The 21884-nt window shown below is 48.6% G+C and overlaps 1 protein-coding gene across 2 annotated transcripts in view; it reads right to left on the reverse strand.

Annotated features, from left to right (window-relative positions):
- RPS6KA2 (ribosomal protein S6 kinase A2) overlaps window positions 1-21884 on the reverse strand; it is a 341018-nt gene that overhangs the window by 165209 nt on the left and 153925 nt on the right. The gene's annotated exons all lie outside the window — the stretch shown is intronic.

The following is a 21884-nucleotide window of genomic DNA, read 5'->3' on the forward strand; positions in this document are numbered from 1 at the left end:
CCTGACACTACCACCAATCAGCGCCACCGTCCCACCGCCCAGGCGCTCCTTCTCCTCCCCCTTCTTCTGGTGCTCCCTCCCTCCGAGTACTCCCAGCGCGCTGCCCCGCCCCCGGCCCACACCCCAACCCGGCGCCCGGGGCGGCGCAAGGCTGCCGAGCCCCACGAAGGACCGCTGCGCCCGGCGGGCGGTGCGGGGACCCCAGCGGCTCCCGCGCCGGACCTCCGTTCTGCTCCGCTGCCCTGCAGGGCTCTTTTCTAGCTTGGGGGTGTCGTGATGGTTTCTTTCCTTAAAACAGCCACATACACACGTTGGCGTAATGCTCTTCTGTGCCGAACAAAACTTTTGTTAATTAGCGAACATTTCTGGAAAATGACACAAAATCCGAGGGGCTCCGTGAGCCTTCGCAGTGCGCGCTGCACCTCTCCTCGCCCCCGCGCCGCGGCCCCGTAGCCCGGGGCGTCCGGACCAGCGGGTCCATCCGTCACTCCCCCGGGATGAACGGATCCCCACGCGGTCTGAGGAAACCTCCCTTGGCAGTGCTTGGAGAACAAAGACACATCCGTTCTCCATGACCTCCGACTCCGTATATAGAAAATTATCCAAACGGATGACTTACTAGGCCCAGCACAGTGTCCTGAGGCAAGGCTCTTAGAGGCTGGCTGCTGCCTGGAGGGCTGGAGGGGATCTGCCTTAAAGGGGAACATACTTTTTTTTTTTTTTCTTTTTCCTAGAAATGCTCACCAGAGGGCTATAGACAGTTACAGATCTTTGAGCTCCGTGCAGCCTTTGCTGTTTTACTCTTGTGCAACATGCACGTGTTGAGTCAATGTTTAAGATAAGGTCAAACAATGTCAGCGCATGGCCACCGCCCCCTGAAAAGTTCAGAAACATACATGCATATGGTACTGTGTGACAGACACTGCTCTTTTGCTAGGTAGATTGTGAAAAATCCCAAGCGTCCTGTCATCCCCTTGGCTAAGTCAAAGGTTACATTACTACCTGTAAAGGGCTATCTTTGCTAAAGTGTGCAGAGAGGGCGGATGCCCCAAATACGAACTGGCAATTTCATGCTGCATCTGGGTCAGGACGTGAGGCCATGTAAGCTCTCTGGGGTACGATGGATGCCACAGGCTGGGTCGTGAGTGACGCTGGTCGTGCCACTCCCTTGCTTGGAGAGCTGGAGCACACCTGCAAGTTCTGTGCTCCCGCTGAGCATCTCTAAGATGGAAATATGCATGTCAAAGCTGGGTCCTGCTTCCCGCAAGGGTTCTGCTGGAGGGCGGCTCTCCCCACTCTGGGAAACAGCTTCTTAAGGCCTAGAGACTTCCCTTTCTCCTTGGCCAGCACTTCAGGCCTCCGGCTCTGAACAGATGCAGAGATGGGCCAGGACTCTGCCATGCAGCTCTGGCAGAGAGCAGCTGATGGGCCGTGGACATGGGGCTGCTGCAGCTCCTGGGATGAGGAAGGGGCCAGTTCTAACAAGCTTTACCGCGGGAGCGGGTGGCAGTACCGTATGCCAAATATGCCAGCTTGGGGGCATCCTGCTCAGGACAAAAGCCTCGGGCAGGCCTAGATCAAGGCTATGTTTTACCACAAGAGCATTTTCACCTGGTAAAACCGAATTGGAAAGGAAATGTCTTACAGGGCATTCAAGATCCCCCCATGTTCGAGTGCAACCAAACTGTTCTGTTGAACTTGGATGTCTCAAAAGAGAAAAAAAAAAGCTTTCATATTTTCAACTGTAGAAATAATTTCATTACTAGAATATTTCTTCTTGCCTTTATCTTTAACCTGGTAAAGTATGTCTCTTATAATCTCTAAAGATCGTTTACCACCACTTCCTGTGCTAATACAATGAATACTTCCAGACCATCAACTCTGCAGTAGGTATCAGGGCCCACTTTCACCTGGGCCTAAATGATCCCTCCCAAATACTGGGGGGAAAGGGTAAGCTTAACAAAGGCTCGTGCCCTGATGGTGGGGAGGGGAGGGGAGGCTTGGAGAGAAGACCAACCTCAGCAGCCCCTTGATGACCTTGAGTTTTTCCCTGCCTTGAACATGGGAAGCCTGACCCTGTGTTCTGTGCCGCTGCCAGTAAGCAAGTGCTGACCACGTGCACTGTCCTCGGCCCCACGAATGGTCACGGACACCTCCTGGGGCCTGGTGCTGTGCTCAGCCCTAGGAATACAGAGATGAGTGTGGACAGCTCCTGACCTGCCGAAGTTCGCCATCCCATGAGGACAAGGTGAACAGACAAACACAATGCAGTTTCTGTGCAACGCGAAAGAAACGTGTAAGGAAATGCTACATGGACAGAGACAAATGAGAAGTCGGTCCTAACTGGAGGAGGAGGCATTTGGGGTGAACCCTGGGGATAAGGAGCCATTTTTCCTGGGCAAACAGACAAGGTGGGCCCCAACTTGTACAAGAACAGGTCATTGAGAATTTAAAGCAAAGGGGGTTTCATGATTGATTAATGAAAATTAAAGTTCTACCAAGTCCCCAGGACACCTGAGGCATACAATTTCAGAATTTCAGAAACAATAACTAAGGTGTGGTCCACCCTGGAATTCCCCCTTCTTTAAGCATAGAACACGCCCTGGACAGGAAGGAGAGGGAGGCTTCTGGAAGGAAGGTAACTTCGGCAAAATCCGTACGGTCATACCCTTCCTCGCCCTCCACCCGAAGGACGGGGTCGGGGGGATGCCACCGCCTTTGCTTCAAGCCCCACCACAAGAGTTTGATTTGTTGGGGGCGCAGCAGCTCAGGTCTGAGTTCCAGAGAGCAGGGGTGGTCACTGCTGGGGGGGGGGCTCAGGAAGGGCTCTTCACTGAATGGACCGGTATTCACAGAGCTTGCAGGAGGAAGGGTGCAAGGTTTCTTACAGATCAGGTGTGGCCATGTGATGAAGGGGCACGTCTGGGTCTCTGAGATGCTGTCTGGAGCAGAAGCATGCAGCACCAGGCCCGGGGCTGAGGGAGGAATTCTAGGAACTTCCAGATCCGGAAGCCTCTGTCCTGTAAGTACGTGCAGGCCGGGTGGGGGGGGGGGTCTTCAGCTGCAGTAACCACAGAAGAAAAGACAGCTCTCCATGAGAGAAATGGTCAGAGGGAGGCCACCTGTGTGCAGACCAGTCCCAGTAAGTCTGTTCTCTCCCTGTATCTCTTCCCATCCCGCGCTGAGCCTGGCAATGACACAACAGCCTCCCAGCCTGACGCAGCCTCAAGCTGGGCAAAGAGACCATGAGTCTGGTCAGTCCGTAGGGCTGGAAATACTAATTTCTTAATCAAATATTTAACACTGAAAACAAACATGATTGTCTGTTATTCAGGCGTGGGAAGAAAAAGCTATGCAAATTGACAGGGTCCCCAGTCGTTCACTCTGATAAGTACTGAAAGGTGTGCTTTGATCCCATTACAAGCCGCATTTGGTCAACAAACCTGTTACAAGCCAAGAATGCTGCTCAGCTTCCGTTTACAGCACCGAGGGCCTCAGAGGACGAAGACACCCGCCCAGTGCGGGGTCTCACAGGGCTGCACCCCCTGTGCGAGGTGGGCGGAAATCACCCCCCTTGCAGACCAGGGCCCGTGATTGAGCACCAGCAGTAACAAGAGAGGACCGGGGGAGCGAGAGTGACCCCTGACCATCCGTGCACACAGCCCCTCCGTACACAGGCCTGTGGCCCTCACGCACCCCCTGTGTCATCTGAAAACAGCAGCAAAAGCTCCAGTGGTCTTGACTACTTCTTACCCAAGGTGCCCGGAGGAAACATGCAGCTATGCTCTCTTAGAGAAATCCACATTACACCCAGGCTTCAGAGAACTCCCCCAGATGCAGTTCCAGGGAGCGCGAGCTCATGGTCACCGCACACTTGACTCACAGGGCGCTGGGCGCCGGCAAAGCCAGACGTGAACTCTGCCTACCGGGTTTATCAGATGTAGAATGTAAAATGATAGAGGAATGAACAAGATACTCCTGGAAATGTCCCCATGTGGTGCTGGGCGTGTGTGCGAGCATCAGAGAGCAGACCGGCCGAGCAGGGAGGCGGCTGTGTGCGGTGCTACCAGGGGCTGCTCCGTGGGACACATGGCGGATGTGAAATACCCGAATTCTATCCACTGTCCCGACTGTGACTTGACCTTTCCTGAAACTCTGAGCCTCTAGAACAGGGTTCTCAAGTGGGGCTGACTACACATGTCTCCAGGGGGACATGTGGCAATGCCTGGAGACATGTGTGGTTGTCACAGCTGGGGGGCGGGAGGGATGCTGTGGGGGCAGAAGCTGGGGTGCTGATGAGCACCCACAGTGCACAGGACAGCCCTCCGTGTCCAAAATGCCCACAGCCGCGTCTGAGAACCAGTGTGCATTCAGCGGCCGGCGGGGGTGGGGAGAGGGAACCTGCTCTCCTTCCTCACAAGGCTGTCACCTACAAACGGGGCCTTTCTGTGCAGTTAAAGGAAAATGTGGATGTGCTCTGCAAACTGTAAACTGCTCACCAAAGTTGTTGTTTGCTAAAATCCTGGAGTTTCACACAGAAAGTGACACGACTGGGAGAGGAGTAGACCCCCAATTCTAGCATTTTTATCTGAAAACTCCCTGTTAAACTCTGTCGTCCTCTGTGGGGGCAACCGTTTATCCCACAGCCCATGCTGGGAGGCAAGAACTACACTCACTTCTGGTGTTCTTTATTCTGGAAGTCTAACGATGCAGAGACTTGTTGGTGAGACTTTCTCGGTATTTCTCACGTCTCCCCTTCTATCCAGCCCTGCTCTCAGGGACATGGTTTGGGCCCCATCAGTTCCCGCCAGAATACGGTAATTTCCGACTAGATGCCATCCCTCACAACCCACCTGCAGTCCTGCTACTTAAACGATCTTTCTAGAAGCACACCAGGTCAAGTTACCCCCATGCACCAGGTGCCCCATGGTCCAGGAGAAGCACAAACTGCAGAGCGGAGCAGCTGTGCCGTTCTTGGTCACCACTCCCTCTCCTCACCATCGCCCTCCTTCCTGCCCCAGAAAGGCTGGGCCACGCTGACACGCTGCGCGCAGATGGGCTTCCCGGGTCCACGACACTGTGGGTGCTGTGGTCACTGCCCGGGATGCCCTCCTGCCTCCACTCCCTGGCTGCACCGCTCTCCCACTTCTCGGTGCAGGGCCGTGTCGCTCCCGAGAAGCCTACCAAGCCCCTCCACACTGCGGGCTGTTTTACTCACAGTGCCAGATGATGACTTAGATTCTCTGGCTGCCTCTCCCACCAACGAGGAAACACTCCGGACAGCCACCACCTGCAACCCTTCCTACGTTTGTTTAAAGGGGTTTTATGGTGACTGCTTGCAGAGATCTGCTGGTTATCAAGAGCTGCGCTATTTTTCCAGTTTCATCTGTATAACACACTTACAAAATCCGCAGAACGGACACATGAATCCCATCTTACGAGGCTCAAGGAGCTGAACCTACAGCCTAAACTTACACAAGATGAAAGGGTCCAAACAAGATCTGCCCCTCTGTGAGTGCACAGCAACGTGTCCAGAATTTTACTAGGTGTGTATCAAAAGAAATCAAAGAAGGGAGTGGCAACCAAGAGGGTGACAGGCTAAGATCCTCATTTCCCTAGACAACTACACTTGGTCAAGAAACGCCATGAGGACAACATCCTGTGGACAGAGTGTCTGAGACAAAAGTCTGGGTGGTGGCCTCCACGGGCCTCCTCGCGGCTTCGGGGACAGACGCTGGGAGTGCCTTTGGTGCAGAATGGCTAGGCTTTCTTGTTAAAGGTCAGTTTACTCACAAGACAACACAGAGACACCAAAGGGAGGCTCGTTACATGAAACAGCATTGAGAGCCAAGGGACACTAGTGTGGAGTTAAGAGAAGAACTCTGAAAACATTTCATGTAGAGGCGGAAATGTGCTTGGTCTTTTCTACTCACCAGTAGGGTAGGGGCAAAAGGACCATGTTTTATTGGGAGGTGACAGCATCCGCAGAACCTCTGGGTTTGACCCTACTAGTGTTCCCATGTTGTTTGTTATGGGTTGGATTGTGTCCCTTTCTAAAAAGATACGCTGACGTCCTGACCCACAGCCCCTAGAATGTGACCTTAATTGAAAACAGGGTTGTTGTCAATGTCATTAGTTAAGATGAGGGCATACAGGAGTAGGGTGGGCTCTAATCCAATGTGGCTGGTGTCCTCATAAGAAGGCCATGTGACAACGGAGGCAGAAATCGGAGTGGTGCGGCCACCAGCCCAGGCGCATCACGGCTGCCACCGGCACATGGAAGAGGTGAGGAGGAAGCTCCCTACGTGTGTCAGGGGGCATGGCCCTCGGCACCGCGATCTCAGACTTCTGGCTTCTGGAAGTATGAGACAACAAACACACACTGTTTCCAGCCAGCCGTCTGCTCTGCGGCCCAAGGAGACGCACACACACGCCTCTCGTTCCACGGCTGATACGGTGAGCCCCCGTGACGAAGACGGCCGGTGGACAAGTTCCTAGTGGACGGGGCACTTGGTCTGACAGTATGGGAGCAAACCTGATTGTGAGCAGAGACACGGGGGCTTTTTCTCGTCAGTCCGAGCCTACACATAAATTACAGTCAAACGTTAAGAGGAAGGGAGTCAGCAGGAAAGAGGAAACAGGTGATAACTATAGCAGGAAGGGTTTCTGTAACTTAAAAAGGAAAATAAAGTCCTCAAAATAGAAATGTCTCTCAAGACCTGGAATGGGTACAAAGGAGAATGTACAGTCTCTGCCGGTTTTTCTTAGCAAAAAATATTCATCTTTTAAACAATATTTCATACACATCTATAGCACTCTGAACACTGAATACCCGTATTCGAGATGGGAACTAGACGAATTTATAAAAGGAATTCTCGGAGACACTAACAGCAACAGGGTTTAATCCCCGGGACAGGGTGCCCGTGGTGCGTCCCCCTCAGCAGAGAACCGCAGGAGGAGGCTGGCGGGTGCCATTCTTGGTCATGTGACGGATGACATATGCAGAGGGGCCTTCCTGAGACACATAAGAATGCTGGCCAGAACGAGAAGAAAACCCTCTTTAAAGCATGGCCAATCCAATAGTAAGTAGGGGAACACAAATGTAGGCAAAAACTGAGGATAAGAAGATATCCCCTAAGAAGAAGCGATGTTTGTCCTGGAGTCTGATGTCAATCCCTTTAATCCAGACCTGAATTTCAGCAGGGTCTGGAGAATGAAATTCTCTCTCCTGGAGAGAGCCTGGGGCAGTGCAGGGTGGGAGGTCAGGTCAGAGGCACTCTGCTGAAAATCCTGGTCCCCACAAGGCAGACTGTAGGGGGAGAGCAGGGAGAGCCTCACTCTGGGAGGAGACTTGCTTATTCAGGTGTGACCTCTGGAAATGGCTAAGGACAGGGTTTCTCCTGTCAGCCTCCTGCAGCTCATGGTTAGGCCAGTTCCAGGCCAAAATTCACACTAGCAGCCTGAAAAACTCTAAGCCAAACGTTTACTTTTGAATGGTCTCAGACTGCAGCATCCTGAGGAACAGGCAGGAGCAAATATAAGTACTCTGGAGGAACTATTTTAAACATGCATCAAAGCTTAAACAGAGAACATTCTAAGGAACATGACTTGCAGTCATAAATTGCTACATACACGAGGAAATAGCCACCATGAGCAAGAGTCAGCAGAATCAGACCTGCGAAGATGGAGAGGTTGAAATTTTTGTATAAATAGTATAAAATATGTTTAACATGTTTAAAACACAAAAAGAAAGATGTAAAGCATTACAAGGAAACTGGAGATTACAAAAGATCAAGCAGATTTGTTAATGTAAGTAGAACTTCAAAAATTAAACTACAATGATTTAAATTAAAAACTCAATAAGATAGGGGCACCTGGGTGGCTCAGCAGGTTGGGCGTCTGCCATCATCTTGGGTCATGGTCTCAGGGTCCTGGGATTGAGCCCCATGTTGGGATCCCTGCTCGGTGGGGAGCTGCTTCTCCCTCTGCCCTCACCCCACTCATTCTCTCTCTCACTCTCTCTGCCTCTCTCAAATAAATAAATAAAATCTTAAAAAAAAAACTCAATAAAGAGCAGTTTAGACAAAGCCCAAGAAATAGTTAATAAAGGAGAAGTTAGATCTGATGACAACTGACAGAGTGCAAACAGGAAAGTCAAAAAGACAAGAAATATGAAAGCCAGCGTAAGAAAAGTGGAAGACGGGGAGAAAAATCCAGTGTGCCTGAGTCTTACACTGAGAGAAAGACAAACAGACACTCACTATTCAAGGAGGTGAGCCAATGGCTGAGAATTTTTCAGAGTTGATAAAATACACCAGTCTTCATATTTATGAAGCCCCCCCAAATCCCAAAGAGTATTAAATAAAAAGAAATCCATACCTAAATACATATTAAAACTGCAGAATGCTTCTTCCAAGCAACCAGAAGAAAAGACAGGTTTTCCACAAATGAACGTTAATTAGAAGGTCACAGACATCTCAACGGCACCGCAGGAAGGCACCGAAGGGTAGGGTAATAAGCAAACACTGCTAGGGGGAAACAGTAATAACTTCAGAGTCTCTATCTTGCAAAATATCTTTCAAGAATAAGGGCAAGATAAAGACACTTCCAGATCAACAACCTGAGAAATTTGACTGACAATGACACTTATGGGTAAAGCTAAACACTTATGAACTGCAATTAAAAAAAAAAGTCAAAGTTTTGCACAATTTGTGGGCTTACATCAAGTTAGAAATGAAATCTTGATTTAAAAAGCATATACAGCAGGATGGTAATTAGAGTTAACATCTAATGACTTGCTGAGAGTTCAGCCACCATGGGCTCTGAGTGTCTCTGCATTCTCTATTCATTCTTGCTGAGTATGTGAAAACATAAGGCACTGCCCATTCCTAACTGGGCCATCTCTCAGGATTGTTTTGGCAGCAAGCATCCTTGAGGGATGAAGTAATGTTTCTCTCCAAGACAAAGAGCAGGCTTGCTACCACTTGTTATAAAATACCAGGTCCCCCAAGCTCAGTGTTTCTCACCAGGGATGCAGTTTTACTGTGAGCATGGTAACCAACTGCCCCCCCATGCCAATGCCCCCTTGGAACTTGGGGACAAAGGAAACGGATGCCAAAATGGTATTCATGCCGGTTTCATTCCTTGCATAATAAAGTCCTTTCTTTCTGATCCCTGAAGCTTATGCATTCTTCCACAAAACAGTACCAGGCTAATTGGTTTGTAAGTAAGGCAAAATAAAACTAAACCATACACAAACTAAAAAGGTAGAAATAAATAAAAAATATATAAAAAATTACAATCAATGTTAATGGGCTAAACTCTCCAGTTAAAATACAAGGAGTGCTAAAGTGATTTAAAATAAATTTAGTTGGTGTGCCTGGGTAGCTCAGTGGGTTGGCATCCAATCCTTGGTTTTGGCTCAGGTCATGATCTCAAGGTTGTGAGATAGAGCCCCACAACAGGTTCTGTGCTTGGTGGGGAGACTGCTTGACCCAGGCGCCCCCAAAATTAAGTATTTAAACAATACATTTGGAAAAGTTGACCGAAGGAACATATATAGTACTCAATATCCAACCACTTTATGCATTCTCTCCAAGTACACATGGAGTATGTACAAAAATTGGCCATAGTGTAGGGGCGCCTGGGTGGCACAGCAGTTAAGCGTCTGCCTTGGGCACAGGGCGTGATCCCGGCGTTATGGGATCGAGCCCCACATCAAGCTCCTCCGCTATGAGCCTGCTTCTTCCTCCCACTCCCCCTGCTTGTGTTCCCTCTCTTGCTGGCTATCTCTATCTCTGTCGAATAAATAAATAAAATCTTAAAAAAAAATTGGCCATATTGTAATCTGGGCCACAAAGCACACAGATTAGTAAATTATCTAAAAAATAGTCACATAGTTGTTACCATATAGATTGATTTTTCTTACTACACCATACAGATCACTTTTACTTTATCACTTAAACAATCCTATATGATTGGAAATTTTAAAAAATACAATCTTAATAGCTTAAATAATTTGTATAATATTGCATAATATTGTATTGTAATGCATACGTATTATACAAATTATAGTGAAGATTGGAGATTATTTAGATTTGATAGATTTAAAGAAATACTGATTTTCAATCTCTGTGGGATGGTTATATTAAGTTAAAATTTAGAGTAATGTCTACAACATCAAATGGCTCTATTAGAAAGAAGTCTAAAAATTAATATACAACTTAAAGAATTAGGGGGGAAATCTCCAGGAGAATAAACCCAAAGAAAGTAGACATAAGAAAATAATAAAATTAAGAATCAAAATTAATGAGAGAAAAAACCCAAGATACAATAAAGAAGACACATAAATTCAAAAGTGTATTTTGAAAAACTGAATAAGTGATACATTTTGGTAAGAATTATCAATTAAAAAGGAGACAGCACAAATAAATACTTAGGAATGGAAAGGGACGTTGCTACAGGGACAGCAGAGATGAAGGGGAGCATCAGAGTCGATCATAAACAACTTTAGGGCCATAGATCTGAAGACATGGGTGAGATGGACAAATCCTAGGAAAACATAACTTGAGAAAAGTGACTCAAGGAAAAACAAAAATCTTACAGGTTTCAGAATTAGTTAACAAATTGAGCCAGCAGTTAATAATCTTTCCACAAAGAAAAAATACCAGTCCCAGGAAGTTTTATAGGTGAGTTCCACCACCTCTTCACCCATTCATCTATCTCTAAACATAATTACAACCTTGGGAACTCTTTTCCAGAAACCACAGAATGAGAGAACACTCTAGTGCATTAAACGGGCCAGCGAAACTCTGATGTCAAAGCAGGTGGGAACAGCTTACTGGGGATTCACACTTGTGAGAAAATACATATTCTAAAGCAAAATATTAGCCACTTGAAGCTAACAACATATAAGAAGGGCAATTTCTCATGCTAAAGAATAAAATTTGGAGAGAGAAACTATTACTCATAGATTATGTTTGGTTATATGAAAAAAATGTACAAAAATCTTGGATAAATTATTCAAATTAAGGGAATTCAGTAAAGTCGTGCCAATACAATCAATGAGGAAAACTTATTATATTTTTATGCATCAGCAAAATTTAGAAAATGCAGTTTTAGAACAATACTATTTAAAATACAACTATAGGGGCGCCTGGGTGGCACAGCGATTAAGCATCTGCCTTCGGCTCAGGGCGTGATCCCGGCGTTATGGGATCGAGCCCCACATCAGGCTCCTCCGCTATGAGCCTGCTTCTTCCTCTCCCACTCCCCCTGCTTGTGTTCCCTCTCTCGCTGGCTGTCTCTATCTCTCTCAAATAAATAAATAAAATCTTTAAAAAAAATAAAAAAAATAAAATACAACTACAATAATTTTATTTATTTATTCATTTATTTATTTTAAAGATTTTATTTCTTTATTTGACAGAGAGAGACACAGCCAGCGAGAGAGGGAACACAAGCAGGGGGAGTGGGAGAGGAAGAAGCAGGCTCCCAGAGGAGGAGCCTGATGTGGGGCTCGATCCCAGAACTCTGGGATCACGCCCTGAGCCGAAGGCAGACGCTTAACGACTAAGCCACCCAGGCACCCCCAACTACAGTAATTTTAAATCTTCAGTAAATATTTAATTATAAATCTATTGAATAATATAAAGGACACTTTTAGAAAATGGAGAGACAACCAATGCTTAAGGGAAAAAATACAAAGATAAAAGTACCCTCAAAATTCTGAAAAAGTAAATTTTCTCTGAGTAATAATTTAATTTGATTCCAAAGAGAATCCTGGGATTATTTGGTATAACTTGACAAACTAACTTTGCTAGTTTTAGGGGACAACGAAAGGTCAAGAATAAGCAACACAGCTTTGAAGAATAACAAGTCGAGAGGGGCTCTCCTGACCGGAGGTCAAGGTTGAGCACAAGGCCTTCAGCTGGTGATTAATCACTTACCCGAAGGACTGGCAGTGAGGCCTCGGGGCAGCAGGAAATGGAACAGAACACGTGGTCCCGTGTACGGGAGCTGATACTGGCAGAGGCTTCATGAAACACTCCTCACGTTTTGACATCAGTCTCAGACCTATTTCCAGATCAACGTTTAGGGCACCTTCCTTGCCTGCAAACCCAAGCAGGGCTGCTGGTGTCCAGCCAGCTGGACAGAACGGACCTCCTCCTTCAGCTCCTCACTGCCTTAGGCCATGATAGACCTGCTCACCCTACCTGGAGCAGCCCCCAGTCTCCTTCACTGAGATTAGAATTCTCCTCCAATACCAGCTCTCCAGGGATGCTTTCCACGAACCCCAAGATCCATCAGGCCCCCAGGCAGATGCTCTGAAGGTAAGAGTAATCACTTAGAGGGGAACACTGGGGTCTCTGTGCGGTCATTTGATCAGTGCTTTTATTCTACTGGACTAGAGACTCTGTGAGGGCAGAGCTGTGTCCGTCTTGCAAACCACTCCACTCAGTGCCCGCTGCGGCGGCTGGTACGTCCAAGACGAGTACTTGCTGAATGGACAGATGAGTGGCAGCAGATAGCACGGCTGCTTTTCGACACAATGTGCTTTGTGGTGCGGGACAGAGCGTAGGTGAAGATTGATTTATAAAGACCTGTCCCCTCATCCCCGTCCCTCCCTCTTCCTGTCTTTCAGCCACACTGGACACCACCTTGGCTCACGGAGGGGCCAAGTCAGTAACCAGAAATCGTATTTTTAGGAATGGAAGGACATACGGCATATGCTATTTAAAACAAGAATTCTTTACAAGGAACAGATGTTAGATTCACAATGCTACATCCTGAAGTCCAGGGCCGGACGGCCACAGTGCCTCATTCTCTGAGCCCGCTCTGCAGCCCACAACATCACGGCTGCCGTGGTTCTCGTGCTCGTGCTTCCTTCCCAGGAAGCTGGGCTGGAGCGTCCAGCAGACTCGCAGGAAGCCTGAGACTCCAGCCCCCCCGCCACGTGTTGGGGAGGCACGGCTTCAGCGAGATCCCCGTCCTCTCAGGGAGCATCAGGCTTAGCTTGTGAACATGAAAGTACATTGCAAACACATTTGCCCTTGGAAATACTTTAAGTCACGGACTAAAAATACAAAAAACCAAGAAGAAGTTATGGTCTGGGAATTTGTCACATTTGTGTAGTACTAATGTGACAGGTGTTGTGGTTCCTGTCCCCCCAAAAATATATACTGAAGTCCAGACACCCGAACCTGAATATGACCTGATTTTGAAATACTCTTTGCAAATGCAATCAGATTAAGATGAGGTTGGGGCGCCTGGGTGGCGCAGTCGTTAAGCGTCTGCCTTCGGCCCAGGGCGTGATCCCAGCGTTCTGGGATTGAGCCCCACATCAGGCTCCTCCTCTGGAAGCCTGCTTCTTCCTCTCCCACTCCCCCTGCTTGTGCTCCCTCTCTCGCTGGCTGTCTCTCTCTCTCTCTGTCAAATAAATAAATAAAATCTTTAAAAAAATATATTAAAGATTAAGAGGAGGTTGTAAGTGGATTCAGGTGGGTCCTAAACCCAACATGTCTGCCATCTTTGTAAGAAGCGATGCGCCCCAAGAAGCCAGAGGCAGACCAGTGCAAGGCATCCCCGTCCACACAGCAGGGACACCAAGGATCGCCCGCAGCACCAGAATCTGGAGAGGCCTGGGACGGGCTCTGCTCTCATGATACCCTGTCCTGCAGATGCCTTGATGTCGGAGTTGGGGCAGGAGCAGGGTGTGGTGAGAGCCAGGGTGGGGGCGGGGCTCACAGGGTAACTTCTTTGGGGTGAGCACTGGTGCGAGAAGCCCTTGTCCGTGTCCCAGGAGATCCCGTCTACGGGGAGGCCCAGTATAGTGCCAGCGAACCCAGGATGCAAGCTGGGGGTGGGGCAGGGGCTCTCCCTCCATGCAACGCAACGTCCAGAATAAAATCAGACCCCACCCCTGATTGGGTTTTCCTCCTACCTGGCGGGGGTGTCAAGATTGATTCCTGAGAGCCATGGTGCCGAACTGGAGTCTCAGTAAGGAAACGTGGCGAGAGGTGTGGGTGGAGCCACGTGCCTCTGGATGACCCCAGGACAGGCTCCAGGGTGAGGTGAGGGCTCCGAGGGTGCTGAGCACAGATGGGTCTGTGTTTTTACACATAGCGGATGGTGGCTCCGATGTGTACGACACGCGGCGGATCATTCTGCACAGCCATTTGGAAATGTTTTCAGAAGTCAAGGATGATCAAGCCCCTGTTTGTCTACAGATTCACTGATTGCCCATACTTTTTACGATACAGACCAAGCCCCCTGGATGACCCCCACAGAGCCCCCAGTGTCTCTTCAACCTCTTTCTGGTCTACCCGCAAACAGAAGCCCTTCACTACAGCTGTCCTGCCTTATTCTATCCATACACAGTGGTTTGGTTTGGTTTTTTAAAAAAACAGCTCCTTGATTTAGCCGATTTCCTTTAAAGTTTCATTTAAGGGCCATCTTCTCTGGGAAATTTTTTTTATAGCATAAGGTACATGCCTCATCACACGCTCCACGACTGCCGTAATTGTCCGCTTGCGTTCATGTGACCGGACAGAGAGCCAGTGAGAGTAGAAGCTGTCTCACTCAACAAGGAGGCAACTGGTGTGGGAGAGATGCTTAAGTAATGTGTCTTGATAGAACGAACGAGTGAATTCACGTATTCATGAACCAAGGTGAGCAGGGACTCACCATCTGAGTATCTTCACTGATCACCTTTCGCAGTTAACTTATAAGTATTACCAGTTCCAACAGTCCTGAATAGCTCAAATTTTGTAATTCCAATTGTCTGCTGGGTGGCCTTTATGGATCTCACTGCAGGCTGGATTTCCTCCAGCACCTGCATCCCATCCGGAGGTCCTTACCTTGGTAATGGCCCCATACTGTGTTTCTTGGTCACTTAGCCCTCAGACCCGGATGTGGGTGCCTGTGCTAGAAACATCATTCCCCTCCCCTCTTTACCACCTCTTGGGCATTCCACTGACTGTCAGGTCCTGTAGAATTCACCTGTGCCACACCTCCCATATCCCCTTTCCCTGAACTACCTCTCCGGCTAGGTCTCAGCTCTCCCGGTGAGCTCCTTCCTTCAACCTGACTCGCACCCAGGCAACACACCACAGGAGACTGGCGCCCCCACCTGTGCTACCCAACGCTAACCTGGCTATATTCCACCTGCCATTTGCAATGTTCATTGTTTGTGGCATGCGTGTGCACACACACAGACTATTACTCAGCCATGAAAAAGAATGAGATCGAGCCATTTGCAACAACATGGATGGACCTAGAGGGTATTACACTAAGTGAAATAAGACAGAGAAAGAGAAATACCTTACGATTTCACTTAATGTGGGATCTAAAAAACAAAACAAATGGAAAAATAAAAAGACACAAAAATACAGAGAACAAACTGATGTTTGTCAGAGGGGTGGGGGGATGGGCAAATGGGTGGAGGGGAGTGGGAGACACAGGCTGCGGTTATAGCATGAGTAGGTCATGGGGATGAAAGGCACAGCCTGGGGAATACAGTCACTGATACTGTAACAGTTTTGTGTGGTTGTGTGGTGACAGATGATAGCTATGCTTGCGGTGAGCACAGACTTGTTGAATCACTATGTTGTGCACCTGTAACTAACATAAGGTCATGTGTCAACTAGACTTCAGTAAAACAACACCCATCATTAGTCGGCAGCTGCCCTCGAGCTTCAGCTCCCACCACCCCTGGCCTCTGCTCCAGTCTCCAAGCCAGCTGGGCCAGGCATATCTATATGCCACGAGGAAGATTCCCTCAACATCATGTCACTTGTTTCGCTGGGAATTACAAACATGCACAACTTACACCCCGAGCTGCTGACAGAGTCCCTTTCTCCCCTGAGGGAATGAGATGAGGCTTCCCCAGGATTCTATTTTGGGGTCTCTGCAGGAAATCTTTTATCACCACGTTCTTACTCATAGCCACTAAAACGATACAGCATCCAACTTGCATCAGGAATGAGGGGGTGGATAAGAGGGGTATTCTCCAGCTCCCTGGTGGCATGGAAGGGGCCCAGAAAGGATGGCTTCTTTTCAGGCCTGGGTCCTGCATTCACCATAGCTGGCCTCACACAGAGGCCAGGGGCATCATAAGCCTATGGTGCTGTGTGCAAATGTAAACTGAGTTAGGCAGGTGCACACAGGTCGCATTCTATGGGTTCAGGAAAGCTCAGTGTTTGGCTTCAAGCTTACCCAATCCCCCCATCCTCCTACCCTGATCTTCCAACCAAAGTTCTGAGTGATTTGGACTTTCAGAGCAATCTGCAGAACGGTGTCTCCCAGGACCACAGACAACACTGCAGGACACATCTATGTCCAGGCAGCGTAGTGAGATTTGAGATGGGTGCATAGAGCTCATGAGACTTGGGTTGGCTCAGGTCTGATACCTGGACAGGCCATTTTGATTTGTTTTGTTTTTAGCATCTAAAATCCTGGCCCACGGACAGCTCCATGCAGAAGTCCCTGCCTGCTGCGGCATGCACGTGATGCAACCACGTTTCATACCCTCCCTCGTCCAGCTCATTTTATAGCCACAGACACCATCTACCCGAAAATGGCAGCCCAGAACACGTCACCAGCTAAGTGAGGACCACCATTCAGATCAGAACTGAGATCTCTGGGTTGAACATTGGTACTTTCTCTACTTTATCTCATGGTCACACCTTAATTTTTTTTTCTCTTTCTTTGGTGAAAAGCAGAAGATATCTTCCACTTCCAACTGATGTAACCATTTGTACAACTCAGCAAGTACAGGAAAGTGTACCATGTGGGTAGCAGTTCAAAGATTTTTAAACCGGATTATGCAATCACCCCAATGCACAGCGTTACGTACGTGCGCCTGAAGAACAGGTTATTACCGGCAATAAAACTAGAAACTGGCAGTTGACTCACTTCTCACGTATTTCCGAACTTTGTAAAGCATTGTAATATCCACTAGGCTGTTTTCTTGCTTAGCTGAACACTGTGTCAATGGTAGACAATTCTTCACAGAAGACAAAGGAAACCCGAGGAAAGCTAGGGATGTATTCATCTTAAGAAGGGGAGAGAAGAATTTCCTCGAGGCACTTCATGCTGTCACTTTGAAACACTGGTGATAATGATCAAATATGACAGCACCAGTGACTAAGCTCACTCAGAGTCTGTGCAGGTGACAACCACCTTTACACAGGGTTCTTAACACAGCATGTCTGACTAGCGGGCCAGCGATGACGATGCCATTTACGAGCCGATGTGTGGCTCACGGGGAGGGCATGCAACACGCTGCTAGCTGAATCTTGGGGTTAACACATCCTCAGAGCTCTTCCCTGGGTCCATCCTGAAATACAGCTTCTGTGGAAGCAGTATGTCCACTCTAGCTCGTGGTTATATGGGCTGCCCCCCTGCCCCACGACTGACGCAGACCAGCGAGTTCCTCACTCCACGCCACCCTGATGGCTGATGACCAACGGCAAATGCAGTCAGGACTCAGGGGCATGGGGCACACCCTGTCCACGCGGGCTCCCGTTACTGCTGTGCTCCTGATGGCCCCCCCGTCCTTTCCTGATGTTGGGTTTTCAAAACCACTGAATGCCAAACAAATGTAAGAATGTTAAAGAATGTTAAAGAGAGACTCGGCAAGAGTGCTGTTCTGGGAACACCTCTGCTTTGTGGAGAGGAGCAGTCAGAGGGCTGCGGCTTTGGGGGGGTCTCAGAAGGAAAACCCCTCAGGTCACATGTGGCAAAAGCCATTCTGGGGCAGGAGATCCTCTCATTTCTCTTTGCTATTAAAAAAAAATCGGGGCGCCTGGGTGGCTCAGTTGTTGGGCATCTGCCTTCGGCTCAGGGCGTGATCCTGGCGTTCTGGAATCGAGCCCCGCATCAGGCTCCTCCGCTGGGAGCCTGCTTCTTCCTCTCCCACTCCCCCTGCGTGTGTTCCCTCTCTCACTGGCTGTCTCTCTCTCCATTAAATAAATAAATAAAATCTTAAAAAAAAAATCTCACCAGGAATTTATTTCCATGTGCATTTTCATTCTGACTTTCTTTCTCACTTGCAACATGTTATTCAGTATCTTAAACTTTTCTTGGGATAGTTACACCATGTGGTTTTACCCAATAGACAGTTGAAAACACATAGTCTTCAACAGAAAAGAAAGGAGTCCGCTGTCCTGCCTTGCCTCCCTTGCACAGCTGGATCATTCTCACGGTGTTCCCACTGAGGAACCGAGCAGAAGGCACACGGGCATCACTTTCATGGGACTCAACCTTGCATCTGGCACCATTTCTCGATGTCACCAAGTTCTTTTCTGTTTTGCTCACAACAAGCTTCTTTATAACCTGGGGAGAACTCACGCCTGGCAGAGGGCAAGAAACTACATCACACCTCGCTGCTGAAGTCCTAGAGCCACCTGTTTGGGTGCCCAGCGTTGGAGGACATCCAGGACCTCATTAGTCCCAGGTGGGCCCACTGGGAGCTGCACTGGGCTCTCCGTGCCCGGTCTGACCACTAGAGTAAGGGAAGCTCTCCTGAAATCAACTCCCACTGCCACGACCAGGAGGGTCCTGCAGTGCCCACGCTCCCCCACCATGCTGGGCTCTGCACGGGCTGGATTGGGCCTCCACACCGGGCTGCAGGGGGTCTGAATCCCAAAACCTGCCACTCTGTTGTTCATTATTCCACTTTTTTTTTTAAAGATTTTATTTATTTATTCGACAGAGACAGAGACAGTCAGCGAGAGAGGGAACACAAGCAGGGGGAGTGGGAGAGGAAGAAGCAGGCTCCCAGCAGAGGAGCCTGATGTGGGGCTCGATCCCATAACGCCGGGATCACGCCCTGAGCCGAAGGCAGACGCTTAACCGCTGTGCCACCCAGGCGCCCCTCCACTTTTTTTGTCCCATGTCCTTTCTGAGGAGGTAAATCATGCCTGGAGACTCACCAGGCTCCTTCTTGGTAGGAGCTCCAGCCGAGCCAGGCCCCACAGCTCTCGAATCGAGCACAAGAAGACAGAACCTACACTGTCCTTGGCATTTAGAAGGGCCGGTAAGCCTTTATCAGATCACCAGAAAGTACAAACGTTTCCCTGGATTTCTTATTAATAACCCGAAGTACAGAGGGCAGAGCAACCCGAACCTTGCTCAGGTTTTGTGTGACTTGATGAAAAAGCCTAATAGCATTTTGTGACTCTTGGTTCATTTTACAAACTACATGATGGAAGAGAGAAAGGTGAGAAAGCTGAGGGGAGAGGCACCATCCACTCTGACTCAGGCTCACTGGTTTGCAGTAGGAACAGAAACAAATGGGAAAGGGGAAGTAACACAGGGGCACTTGTTTCACAAACGCGAATAAACATGTCCACTAATACCTATGTTTCACTTACAGCATGTATCCTCAAATGCTTACTATGATTGATTATAAGGCTTTGCAAATATCATGAATGTTCTCAATCTGTCCCACAGAGACCTCTTCTCCAGCACTGGCCGCCACACTGAGCAGACCCCTTCAAGAAAGCATCTCCCAAGGCGCCTGGGTGGCGCAGTCGTTAAGGGTCTGCCTTCGGCTCAGAGCGTGACCCTGGCGTTATGGGATCGAGCCCCACATCAGGCTCCTCCACTATGAGCCTGCTTCTTCCTCTCCCACTCCCCCTGCTTGTGTTCCCTCTCTCGCTGGCTGTCTCTCTCTGTCAAATAAATAAATAAAATCCTTAAAAGAAAAAAAAAAGAAAGAAAGCATCTCCCTCCAGTGGAACCAGGGAGACAATGAGAGCCAACAACAGGTTGTGTTTTTATCTAAACGGAGTAATTCTTCAACCACGCGCTGGTTACGTTTTCAAAGACACTTGCCCATTCTTCAGAGCAGAAGGCTCTTAATATCCTCTCATTTAACAAGTGCTTGCCTCTGAACTACTGGAAAGAAAGAGCCAGAGCTAATTCCAAAGAATGTTTCCAGTGCTGCATTTACTCCTCCGAAAATGAGACACCTTTCCACAGTAATATTACAGAACCACCATAAATATCATCACACCACTCTGCATTGACGATTGGACGTGGGACAAGACACCCCTTACTGACTGTGCTCAGTTGGAAAGGGTGACGTTTGTTCTGTGGGCTCCGATACTGACAGCAGGACTTGGCACAGGTGCAGCTGGTGGGAGCAGGTGAGCAGATGCAGGTGTGGGAGCCGGTGCGGGAACAAGTGCAGGAGCAGGTGCGGGGGCAGGAGGTGGGAGCAGGTGCAGGAGGTGGGAGCAGGTGCGGGGGCAGGTGTGGGAGCAGGCACAGGAGCAGGAGCAAGTGCTGGAGCAGAGACTGAGAGGAGCGTGCAGTCGGGAGCTGCCTTTGCACAAGGTGGCTTTCTGACCTTGGGCAGCAACCTTACTCTGAGTCCTCCATCCTGGGGGATGTCAGGGTGTTTTACTGGATGATCTGACAGATAGTTTCCAACATGCTATGATCAAAGAATTTTATTTTCTTAAGAGGAAATTACCCTGAATCTGTGAAGTAGGGTCCGTTGGAACATTCCCTGATTGAGCTCTTTCCTCCACATGGCATTTCCTTTCCATGTCCCCTAACGTGACAGGGCAGACGGAGGGGTGGGTGAGCCACTTTGGCAACAGCCAGCTGCAAGCTGTTGAGGATCTCGGTAGCTTGGGCTTCGGAGCACTCTGGATGCTCTGTCCCTCCTTCTGCTTTCTGTCATGTGGCCACATGACTTTGATAAGGTGTCAGAGACCCAGTAGACCAAGGAAGGTGATGGGGCTTTGTCCTCAGCCTGCGGGGTGAGGGAGCTCAGGCCCAGAAAGGGAATTCCCACAACCTGAGAAGGGCTACTCATTTCCCCCAGTCAACACGAGTTTTAGGACATCTTAATCAGAATGCTTCTTCGGGCGCCTGGGTGGCTCAGTCGTTAAGCGTCTGCCTTCGGCTCAGGGCGTGATCCCAGGGTCCTGGGACCGAGCCCCACATCAGGCTCCTCCACTGGGAGCCTGCTTCCTCCTCTCCCAGTCCCCCTGCTTGTGCTCCCTCTCTCGCTGGCTGTCTCTCTCTCTGTCAAATAAATAAAATCTTAAAAAAAAAAAAGAATGCTTCTTTGTCCTTCAATGACTGTTACTCTGCCATTGTATTTTTTTTTATCCAACATTTTGTTTTTAAAAACTTAAAACCTGCAGAAAGCTGAAAGAGTAGTTCAGCACTTGGCCACACCTGCTCTGTTTCTCTCCCATTCATATACAGATGCACGTAAACATCCCTGTATGGGGTGTGTGTGTGTGTGTGTGTGTTTTGGTGTTTACTATAACTTTTATTTTTTTTATTATTATTATTTAATCTTTTATTTAAATTCAATTTAGTTAACATATAGTACATTAGTAGTTTCAGGGGTAGAACCTAGGGATTCGTCCGTTCCATATAACACCCAGGGCTCGTTACATTTTCTTAGGTGATTCTGAAAGCAAAATTGTAAATGTCCTGACACTTCACCCCCAAAATGCTTCAGCATGCCTCCCCCCACAGAGGCAGACCTCTCGCCAACCACAATCATGAGAGATTTAGCATGTATATCATGTTATTTAATTTTGGGTCCATTTTACAATTTCCCGCCCCCCCCCAAATATCTTTTAAACTGTTTATTTTGCCCAATCCACAATCCAGTCAAGGATCAAGGTGTGCTGCCAGTGGCCACGTCTGTGTAGGCCTATCTATCGAATCATCTGTTGCTGTGTTTACGGCGTTCACACTCATGGAAAGAGCAGGGGTGGGGGGTCCCGTGCACGTGCTGTAGCCTGTTCTTGTCCACTTGTTTGTCCACCATTAAAGGTTCAGATGCAAAGTGTTCAGGAACGATACTCCACAGATGAACCAAGCACTTTGCCCTGCATCATCTCAGGATG

Source organism: Ailuropoda melanoleuca, chromosome 10 (assembly GCF_002007445.2).
Source record: "Ailuropoda melanoleuca isolate Jingjing chromosome 10, ASM200744v2, whole genome shotgun sequence".
NCBI lineage: Eukaryota > Metazoa > Chordata > Mammalia > Carnivora > Ursidae > Ailuropoda > Ailuropoda melanoleuca.